The sequence below is a fragment of the Cydia amplana genome, chromosome 2, assembly GCF_948474715.1.
Source record: "Cydia amplana chromosome 2, ilCydAmpl1.1, whole genome shotgun sequence".
Lineage (NCBI taxonomy): Eukaryota > Metazoa > Arthropoda > Insecta > Lepidoptera > Tortricidae > Cydia > Cydia amplana.
In genome coordinates this window covers 20,049,448-20,061,981 of record NC_086070.1, presented here as the reverse complement: position 1 = coordinate 20,061,981, position 12,534 = coordinate 20,049,448, and positions in this window count along the sequence as shown.

The window sequence follows — 12,534 nt, the reverse complement described above, 5'->3', positions numbered from 1 at the left end:
AATTTCGAAAAATTCCACGATAAAAATAATATATGCGTACTGTCTGTATAATTTTATTCTGCGTATTGAAAGTTAAATAAATAAGGAATCTCCGGAATTATGATTATTTTTTAAAGCTGGAATGCTTATGTGACTGAAAAAAGAAATTTGAAGATGGTTTTTGTGAAAATACGACTATTCATAGGTACAGTTTTTATAAGTACATATGTATGTATACCTAAATCCCTTGTACGAAATTTAGAGAACTGGTATAAAATACAATATTGTAGGTGGGTCAATCAACTATTTCTTGTTGTTATTCTGTCCCGTCAGCGAGGAGACAATAGTAGCATATTAAATTGTTAGAAGAACTGCTGTACCATGTTCTACTAACATGCTCAGTAGATGTCCCATTATGGAAAGGTCTTATAACGACCATAAAATGCAAGTTTGGTTCATTTAAATTCGAAAAACCTACAATTTTAAGAGTGACTCAGGAGACCGTAACCATAGCATCGTGTGACAAGTAAAAGTTGATTAACCCAGGTACTAACAGGACGTTCAAAAAACCAAAATCGTCTGTAAAGATAGTACTTTGACTGCGTCCACATAATATATTAAACCGCGCGGTTATTGATACGATCGTACGTCGGCGACCCTTTTAACGGCTAAAAATGGCGATCCCTGGTTATTTTACGGTCTTTTTTTTATTACAGGAAGGGACCGCCCTTCGCTAAACTTTTGCGTATTTGCTTGCTTAAAGATTTTTACTTCATAATATTCACTCAGTTTGTTTTTATTTAAATCATTAGGTAATCCGCTGTCTTTGTATGGTCAAAGATAAAAATAAGTTTTTGGCAAAAATTTAATTTTTGGTACAAGCTTTTATCGCTGACTGTACTTTTCTTACGACAGACAACTAATACTCATCGAGACAATTCTAAAAGCCCCTAACACAATAGGTTGCGTTGTTTCATCACAAGAGTTCCTATGGCCACCTCCTGTCTCCATCATCAGATCAGTTCGACAGTACAATTTTATTGTATTGTCATCAGAACTACATACAGCTGCCAATTTTCATGACGCTACGATCCTTGGAAGATGGTTAAATTAGTTACCTTAGATTCCATTACATAGTTACATACAGGTCGACCTAATAAAAGCTTGTTAAAACTTTAGGTTACAGTTTGTAAATATATTTTAAGTTAATATCCAGGAATTAAAGTGCTATATGAGTTAAACATACGTAAATTTAAGCGCTTTGACATATTTCGGTCTAGCCTTTACCCGTTCAAATAGTAAATCCTCACCCTTAGTTTGCATAGGGTTGAATATAAGTCAATATTAATCCGTCCGGTATCGGGGTGGTTTAATTAAAGAGGGGCACGGGTTGTTCCAATTCACCTGGGTCCCAGGATTTCAGGTGTTTACATCGATGTCTGTAATATTTGTAAAACCGAACAGACTTTATAACCCTGCCAATTAAGCTTAAGAAAGATATTTTTTTCCTGACTGATTGGAAAATAGTGCCTTTCACCATTTTTAGGGAGATAGTTATAAAGTTTTCATACCAAAGTAACGTCAACTGTGGCGCTCCTATGAGATTGTAAGTACTGTCATAATTATAATATAATTACAAAGTAGCAGTTGAAAGTGCGTAGGTACTTTCCGCCAAATAGGTACCTACTTAAAATAATTTCGTGTCGGTTGTATAAATCGATTATTTTAGGTACTGAGTGAGTAAATGAAGAGCTCTTACTTGCTCGGGGCAACTAATGGTTTCCGATTGCATCTGAAAAATTAAACGATCTACCAAAAAACTAATTTGTTCTAAAATACGCTATAGCCGTTAGCTTATAACTATATGCGCAAAATGCCCCATAAAGTTTTGTCTTGTATTTAATTTGCCATGTATTTATAAGCCTAAGCTCTTGGGAACAGGAAAGACAAATCGGACATTAATGACTCACTTAAGTATGAAAATAATTACGAAAGTTCTCCCCTACGCTCATGTCTAAGTAAGTACTTTACTGCTTACCTATTTATACCTACACCAAAGTAGGCCACAAGACACAAAGACAACTTTGTGTCGAAAATTATTACTTAAAAAAAGTTGATGAAAATTCATAACTACTGGGTACGAAAAAAGAAACAAAAAAAATTGTTTTGTCAGATTGTAACTCAATCAAATTTTATAAGAGAGAAGCGGTGATGGTAGCTCAGCTGAAATTAAGTAGGTACAGACAGAGTGAAATACATAGCTCCGGCGGTATTTAGTAGGTACGCAATAGACCATAATTTGTTCTTGTAAAATATGGGATTAAGTTTACGAGTATTTATAGGTACCTCCTTTAATTTAGTCAGCTGTAATGTCTTTAATTTTGGCAACCTTGCTTCTCAGGCGGTTTTAATGTGCCCATGAATTCAGGCAGTCGCAAGTGTACCTAGTCATCTCATAAATACGGGATCATTTTAATTTACCTTATTTATCTCCGACCTCCGTACAAAGCTTAGAATATTATAAATAGTGATATGAAAGTAAATATACAATATTTATGTGAGATGAAGTATTTACGTTCTTCTATTAAAAACAACAACAACTTTAACTTTCTGAAAGTAGGTCCAAATTGTAAAGAAAATAAATGTGTTTTGTATGGAAGTGAAACGAGTCCCCTTCAGTATTTTGGATCTCACGTCCGTGTTGGTATATAGGGTTGGTATCAGCCCGTCCAGCGTTACTCCTCTAAGTACCCGCATTTTAAAAACCTGCTTTTCCAAATTTAATGTTTTCCCCCGTTATCTAAAAGGGCCGGCGATACATAACCGTACATCACGCTGTTCCGCCGGCGATTAAGGCCGTGCTCGCAGACGTCACGGCGTAATTCTGTCCATCCGTCCGTGCGTGAGTCCGAAGTATCTTTGTCGCACTTGTAAATTTGTACGTAAGTGTGACAGGGAGGCAACACGTCGAACGTGGTTCGCGGTAGGCCCTCAGACTATATCAGTGAGAAATTTCGTAGCAGGATGAATGAACGACCGTGCTTGTAGATCTCAGGGACTATTTTTTTCAATCCTTTCAAACAAGAGTCTATAAGTACATAGATTAGTTCAATGCTAAAACTATTACTAACTAATATTCTTACCATTATGATTTATGATTTTAACATAGGTAGTAGTTTGTAGATAGGTGACAATAATGATTATTTGCCGAAAATCTAGCCAAGCAAGTTTTTATTTATGTCAAATTAGACACACGTAGGACAAAGTAAGGTAGATATAATAAATAAATATGACCCCACTTTGCAGAAGAGCGCAAAATACTTAAAATTTGAACACCAAGAACGCCTAGGTGTCGTTAGTCGTTACTAGTCATGCCCACCATGCCAAGGACCACTATAAATAGGTATTATGGCGGACGCTGTCAAAGTAACCTTCATACTTACGCGTAGGGTTTACATTAGCTCGCTTGCGCCCGGGATCTTGGCGTGTGAGTGATGTTTGTGTTTATGATAAACCGTTCAAAGAGTTAAACCTTGCAATGCCTAATTATTGTAGGATACGCCAGTAACTTTATATTCTGTGTACTACCAGCACACATAAATCGGGTGCACGGAAACCAACGATATATCTCCGTTCTCGCATATTCATGAGCACTCGCATCAGATGGACACGCTGTCCTGCATAGCACTTGCTCAAATACAGTCTATTTGAGATCAGTTCACGATTTAGTTATTTGATCGCTAAGTGGAACGTATGAGCGACACAGCGGCAACAAAGTATAATTTAAGTATAGCCTCCTGAGACCCAGAAGCATTTGTTTTGTTTTTGAATTTGGAACCCTTACTCTCTAAATCTACTCAATGAAAGTTAAAAATATTTTTTGGAATTTGTACGCAGGGTAGATACTGAGGAGGATAGGTACTACTATCGAGATATTGGGAAGTTTGACAAAAGTTTTATTACGTTGTCCCTGTCACACAATTTTATATAACGTCATGTAACTGCCAGTGTAGGAGCACCCGAAGCCGATAACCTCATTTAAGTAAATAACTTAATTGTTTTAAAAAGTTATTTGTTCAATATGTTCCAAATATTTTAATTCCCCTACAACCTAATTTAGTTTGGATTTGGCTTATGCTTTTATTTCTTGAATAAATATTATACATACATGCATGTATAATAAAACAAACATTTAGCGTGTTTTGCGACTAAGCTCAGCGCAGCGACGCTTTAAATCTTGGGTGGACACATATTCATGCGTCCTTTATAAGGCTGGCCGGATACTACATGATAAATGGCATTCCCTTTGAGTTAGATATATGCGGTACCCCTGAAATTGTTAGTAAAAAATGTTTACGATAAAATTTAGAGGCAACTTTTACTCGCAGCGAGCAGCTATTTAAAATTATGGACCTGGCTGATAATTTGAATGGCGTAAGAAAACCAATATAATTATGTTCACCGTAGCAGATGTATTCAATAATTACGTCTCAATAGATTTGAGTGCAAAATTTATGAGTCCTTATTAACATACCGACCTCATAATTAAGCAGTTAACACATAAGTACCGGCTGATAAGGGCAAACGATCCTCTTGCCTCAGTTAAAGGGCGTTTTGTGAAATTTTAACGAGTGCAAAGCCCTTTGATATTATACCTGGTTGAAATTTAGGAAATTCCCAAGTAATTATGTCTAAAATGAGCGAACAAATGATCGCTGAATTACGAGTAGAATTTTATGACAGATTACTTTTAGGACTTTTGAGAATTGGATTTGATCGTTCTGCCATTTCCGGAAGGCTGAACTTACCTACTTATATTATACTGCTCTTTCACTCTAACTGCAACCATGCAAGTGAGAATGAGAAGTTTCATGACCCGGTTCGTCAGTGTGGTATGCGGTATAGTATTGATAGTATCGTGTTTTTTAAGGTCATTAGAGAAGGAGGTCAATAATAGGCTGCGGATATATCACTTACCTAATATCCGTATTCATGTGCTTAGATTTTATATTACCTACATACAACCTTGTTATGGTTATAATATTGTGTTATTGAGACACATATCTTATCTTATCTTATATATTTCTTATCTATTTATTTATTTATAATATATTTCGGGGATCTCGGGTACGGCTCTAACTATTTCGATGAAATTCGCTATATGGGGGTTTTTGGGGGGCGAAAAATCGATCTAGCTAAGTTTTATCTCTGGGGAAACGCGCATTATTGAGTTTTATATGTTTTCCGAGCAAAGGTCGGCTTCCCAAATATTTAATATGTATATACGCATCAGAATTGCAGTCATGGGGATACCCATCACCCACTGTTTTTCAGGTTGTTGTTAAGAAGTCTTCTATCTAAGTGCGTATTTCAAATTACAAAACACTCAATATATCTCGCGCGCTCGCACGAGGCGTATAAAAACATTCGCAGCACTAAACCACTAAACACGCGCTTCGTGCGGGTGAATTTATAAGGTAACCGCAACCCTACTAAATCTCCGCGGAGATGGGGAGCGTATGTGTACTGGAAGTGGCTAGCATTTCCAAGGGATGACACCAGACACCACACCATTCGCCTTTTAAAAGTCCCTCTAGTTCTAAATTCATGACGACAGAAAGTATACTTAGCGTTGTTTCGTGATCGTTTATTTATTTGTCAAACCTTGAAAAATCTCCGCTTTGAGTACCTAATATAATCAGTCCGATAAATATTTGCAAATATATTAAATATCCTACACAGGTTCCGGTTTTTATAGTCAATAGTCAATAGTCAAAATATACTTTATTCATGTAGGCCTAGCAACAAGCACTTATGAAAGTTATGAATCGTAACATACTTTTATAAATTATCTTAAGCTAATTATGAGAGCAATTTATTGATGTTATCTATATATATATATAAATGCAAGTGTCCTGACTGACTGACTGACTGACTGATTCATCAACGCAGAGCCGAAACTACAAAAGCTAGAAAGTTGAAATTTGCACACTAGGTTGCATTTGTAAAGTGTACAAGAGATAAGAAGCGATTTTGAAAAATTCAACCCCTAAGGGGGTTAAAAAGGGGATGAAATGTTGTATGGGGTTCAAGTTTTAGTTTAAGCTAGGAATTTGAAACTTTGTGAAAATGTATTATATTAAAAAACAAGAAAACTAATTTCAGCGTTTTCGAAAATTCAACCCCCAAGGTGGTGAAAAAGGGGTTGAAAGTTTGTATGGAGATCAAATATTTTTGTAAGTGTGTGTCTTTAAACTTTGTATATGGGTATATTATTATAAGACAGGAAGAGTAATTTCAGCGTTTTTGAAAATTCATCCCCTAACAGGGTTAAAAAGGGGTTGAAAGTTTGAATCCATTACAAATGCTTTGAAACTTCTTAGAAAGGCATAATAGCCGATTACAAAAAAAAATAATTGCGACGTTTTAGGAAATTCAACCCCTAAGGGGGTAAAAAAGGGGATGAAACTTTGTCTTGGGGTGCAAATTTTATTTTAAGCTAGGACCTTGAAACTTTGCAAAAAGGTATTAAATTAAAAAACAAGAAAACTAATTTCAGCGTTTTTAAAAATTCATCCCCCGAGGTGGTGAAAAAGGGGTTGAAAGTTTGTACGGAGATCAAATATTATTGAGAGTGCGGGACTTGAGTCTTTGTATAAAGCCATATTATTTAAACTCAAGAAAAGTAATTTCAGCGTTTTTAAAAATTCATCCCTTAAAAGGGTTAAAAAGGGGATGAAAGGTTGTATGGGGTTCAAGATTTATTTTAAGCTAGGAATTTGAAACTTTGTAAGAATGTATTATATTAAAAAATAAGAAAACTAATTTCAGCGTTTTCGAAAATTCATCCCCTAAGGTGGTGAAAAAGGGGTTGAAAGTTTGTATGGAGATCAAATATTTTTGTGAGTGTGTGACTTTAAACTTTGTATATGGGTATATTATTATAAGACAGGAAAAGTAATTTCAGCGTTTTTGAAAATTCATCCCCTAACAGGGTTAAAAAGGGGTTGAAAGTTTGAATCCATTACAAATGCTTTGAAACTTCTTAGAAAGGCATAATAGCCGATTGCAAAAAAAGGAATTGCGACGTTTTAGGAAATTCAACCCCTGAGGGGGTAAAAAAGGGGATGAAACTTTGTCTTGGGGTGTAAATTTTATTTTAAGGTAGGACCTTGAAACTTCGCAAAAAGGTATTAAATTAAAAAACAACAAAACAAATTTCAGTGTTTTTAAAAATTCATCCCCCGAGTTGGTGATAAAGGGGTTGAAAGTTTGTACGGAGATCAAATATTCTTTAGAGTGCGGGACTTGAATCTTTGTATAAAGCCATATTATTAATTCTCAAGAAAAGTAATTTCAGCGTTTTCAAAAATTCATCCCTTAAAAGGGTTAAAAAGGGGTTGAAAGATTGTATAGGGTTTAAATTTTATTTTAAGCTACGAATTTGTAACTTCGTAAAAAGTTATTTCATTAAAAGAGAAGAAAACTAATGTTAGCGTTTTTCAAAATTCAACATTTAAGGTGGTGAAAAAGGGGTTGAAAATTTGTATGGAGGTCAATATTTTTTGTAAGTACGGGACTTGAATCTTTGTATAATGACATATTATTAGAATACGAGAAAAGTAATTTCAGCGTTTTTAAAAATTCATACCCTATAAGGGTCCAAAAGGGGTTGAAAGTTTGTATAGGGTTCAAATTTTATTTAAAGCTAGGAACTTGAAACTTCGTAAAAAGGTATTTTATTAAAAAACAAAAAACCTATTCAGCGTTTTTAAAAATTCATCCCCCGAGGAGGTGAAAAAGGGGTTGAAAGTTTGTATGGAGATCAAATATTTTTGAGAGTGCGAGACTTAAATCTTTGTACAACGCCATAGTATTAGAACACAAGAAAACTTATTTCAGCGTTTTTAAAAATTCATCCCATAACAGGGTTAAAAAGGGGTTGAAAGATTGTATAGGTTATAATTTTATTTAAAGCTAGGAACTTGAAGCTTCGTAAAAAGGTATTTTATTAAGAGAAAAGAAAACTAATTTCAGAGTCTTTGATAATTCATCCCCCAAGGTGGTGAAGGGGGTCGAAAATTTGTATGGAACCGAAATATTTATTGGAGTGCGGGACTTGAATCGTTGTATAAAGGCATATTATTACAATACAAGAAAAGTAATTTCAGCGTTTTTAAAAATTCATCCCCTAAAAGTTTAAACAGGGGTTGAGAGTTGGTAGAGGGTTCAAATTTTATTTAAAGCTAGGAACTTCAAACTTCGTAAATAGGTAGTTAGGTAGTAGGTTTTATTAAATAGTGGACTTGAAAATCTTCTGGGGGTTGAGAGAGATTATATCGAGATTATCGAGAACAATTTTATTCAGTTAGGGGCTCGAAACTTTGTAGCCAGGTTGTGAAAGACAAATCTCATGCGTCGTATAATAATTAACAAATGATTAACCGTCCCTACTGCTATCTTTTGCTGCATAATGTTCTAAGCTAATGTAGAATTTATAACCACCAATATACAAATCCACGCGTACGAAGTCGCGGGCAACAGCTAGTTATTCCATAAGAATATTGGATTATTATACAAATCAAATTAAACACAAATTAAATTAAATTAAGAATTTCACAAAAGGATCGTCAAACATGAAAAAAAAATTGTATAAAAAATACTAGTCTAGAATGTTTCTATAATAAAATCTAATAAAATAAAATGTCAAATAAATAAATAAAAAACACAAAAGAAGTATGTACATCGGAATATAAATTTCCTCATCATTAATCAAATATACCTAAAAAAAATATCATTTCGAATAACAATTAATCCCACATTGTTTTATCATTCATGTAGTCTTGTGTGGTATAATACGCTTTAGAAATAAGTTTACGCTTTACATAATTCTTAAATTTATTAATAGATAATTCAGTAATATGGTTTGGAAGTTTGTTATAAAATCTCACACAATGACCCATGAATGATTTTTTAATTTTATGGAGCTGAGTGAAGGGAACTGCGAGCTTATGTATATTTCTAGTATTAATATTATGAATTTCACAATTTTTTCTAAAATTTACAATATTTTTATGTACATATAGAATATTCTCATAATGTAGTGCACTGTCATTATGTCAATTTCCTTAAATTTATCTCTAAGTGAATCTCTATGGTTCATTTTGTATATTGCTCTTAATAGCCCTCTTCTGCAGAACAAAAATGGTATTTATCTCTGAAGCACCACCCCACAGTAAAATACCATATGCCATAATGCTATGGAAGTAACTAAAATATACTAATCGAGCTGTTTTCACATCAGTTAACTGAGGGATTTTGCTCACTGCAAAAGCTGCAGAACTCAGTCTATTCGAAAGAGTAGCAATATGGGGACCCCACTGGAGTTTAGAATCTAAAGTTATACCAAGAAAAACTGTACTATCAACTAATTCCAATTCCTCATCCTTCACAATGACACTTGTTTGCACATGCCTAACGTTACTACTAGTGACAAACTTAATACATTTAGTCTTTTTCTCATTTAACAATAAATTATTAACATTGAACCAATTTACTACTTTTGAAATAGCATCGTTTACATCACTGTAAGCTTGGTGCTGTCGTTTGACTTTGAAAATAAGTGAGGTGTCGTCTGCAAACAATACTATATCATGGTGGGTCTTTACAAGGAATGGCAAGTCATTTATGTAGATAAGGAACAGGAAAGGCCCCAATATTGACCCCTGCGGTACACCCATAGAGACCAATGGCCCCGGTGATCGCTGTCCATTCACATCGACCCTTTGTATTCTACCATTTAAGTAGGACTTAAGTAAATTCAGTGCCGATCCTCTAACTCCATAATAATGAAGTTTCCTGATTAATGTTTCATGACAAACGCAGTCGAAGGCCTTAGACAAATCACAGAAGATACCTAAAGCATCTCGTGCCTCCCAGGCATCGAAAATATGCTTAATTAGCTCAACACCAGCATCGGTTGTTGAGCGACCCCGTGTAAAACCAAACTGCTTATTATGCATTAAATTATTAACGTTAAAATGTCGTACTAATTGAGAAAGAACTAATTTTTCAAAAATCTTGCTAAATGTTGGTAGCACAGATATCGGTCTAAAGTTAGTGGGGTCAGAGCTGCTACCAGACTTAAATACTTAAAGGAGTTACTTTACTATGTTTCATTAGATCAGAAACTCGCCGTAATCAACACTGTTGTTAAATATAACTACCAAGTCAGGCGCTTCAATTTCTACTAAGCATTTGACAGCATGGACAGAGACTCCCCAGAGGTCATTAGTTTTTTTGACATTAATTGATTTAAACGCCTTTATTACATCTGCGGTAGAAACATGTTCAAAATGATGGTCTCCACAATATTCTGGAGCGTTATGTTTTAATAATGTAACAGCAGATGAGGGTGATGAATTTAAATCCTTAGTTGTGGATACTGGTACTTCGGTGAAAAATTTTTCAAATTCTGTAGCTACTTCTAAATTGGAATCTATAATTTTGTTATCAATATTTAGTTTAAGTTCTTTAATTGTGTGTTTCGAGCGACCAGTCTCCACATTTATTACTTTCCAGGTTGCTTTAATAATGTCGGAACTACTTTTTATTTTCTGACTTAGATAATTTCGCTTAGCTATATGACAATCTACTTCTTCGAATATTCCTTGACATGTTCTTTAAATTCATCACTCTGATTAAACCGCCGTTCCTCATACAAGGCATACAGTTCACGTCTTCGTTGATGTAAGTCCGCAGTAGCCCACTCACTAAAAACTGATGCACCATTAACTACGACCGATTTTGAGGTGAATATCGCATTATAATGTTCCATAAAAGTGTGAAAGAATGAATTATACATACTATTAGGATTCATATCGGAATACAAAAAGGATAGCGCCTGAACTAAACTTTGCTTCATTCTTTCCACGCGGTCCGAGGTTACTGGTACAAAAGTTATTTGTTGTCTCATAGTATTTTTCCTTAATGCCTCAAATACCATTAATTGACCTAAGTGGTCTGATTCTAAATTGCTGATAACTTTTTTAGTAATAGGAAAAATATCAGTGAAAATATTATCAATACAGGTTGCATTAGTAGCAGTCACTCTAGTGGGCTCCATAAACATGTGGTTGAGATTACAAGATTTGAAAAGATTCAATAATCTACAAGACATTGTTGAATTTTCCAAAATATTTACATTAAAGTCGCCGCATATAAGCAATTTCTTACTAGAAGATGATATTTTAAGTAGGGCAGATTCCATTATGCTTTCAAATAGTTCAAAATTACTTAATGGCGGCCTATACAGACAGACAACAATAAATTGCTCCAATTCTACTGCACTTAGTTCTATAGTCCGTTCAACAGACATGGATACAAATGTCCTTACGTTCCTTAAATTTTAACTGACTATTTAATATAATTAATGACCCACCATGTATGGAACTAAGTCTGGTGAACGAACTTCCCGCCTGGTGATTATTAAATTGAGGCATTAATTCATTATTATTTAACCAATGTTCAGTAATACATAAAATATCAATATTAAAATCATTCATACTAAATCAAAGAAAAGTTTATTTCATTGAAAAATACAGTAAAAAGACAAATAAATAACTTATGAACTAAATACAACTATGAATAATACTAAATTAAAACTAACAATCCTAAATATATCTAAAATAAAACAAGGAATATAAAAACTACTGAAAGAGGCCTCCCCGCGCTACCCCCGGTGCAAAGGTGCCCATCACACTCGCTGCGTTACCGCGTTGAATTGCGATGGACAGCCTTTGCACCAGGAAAAACCCGGAGCGCGGGTCAAGGCCCCTTTCTTGCAGGCGGCGACCTACTTCCCTAAGGAAGGTTTTTGCCTCAGCGCACCAACAACCGGACGTCTCTACGGCTACTGGAACGAAAAGGTAATTAGTGCTGAGTGCTGAGTACTTTTGATGTTTATGTAGGGCCGCCACCTCAGCGGCTGCGCCCGCCGTCCGGATGGTGCGATAAAGGTGTGAGGGGGCAAAAGTGCTTACACATGTAGCGTCCCATAGTAGACACTTGCCTTTTTCCCATGGCACTAGTGTCAGGCCATCAGGCCTTTTGCCATCCGACCGGCTGAGGCCTGGCGGTTCTAGCGTGGAGGGGATGTTTGCCGACACTAATGCCCTGCGGATGATGTCGTTCAAGGCATGGTGTCGTGGGAACCTACCGGCGCAGCGGCAACAGCTCAGTGCGTGATGACCATTACTCTCCACCATAGAGCCGCAGATGCACAAATGAGGTTGACATACATCGCAGCCCAGACGAAGAGCAACGGCCACCCGCAGTGAGTCGTTGTCGAGCAGAGTGCCAAGATTTGGAGATGGGAGGGCGTGTAACCAAGCACCACTTTCAGGCCTCGAAGCTGCGTTTAGTCTGGCCCTATCTGCACCAACAGCGTTTGTCATCAGGGAATCGAAGATCCGCTTGACGCCCACGACGTCCCAACAACGTTGGAGAAATGGTATTTCGGGTACGGACGCACCCAAGTTGAGAGCCCTCCAGGCT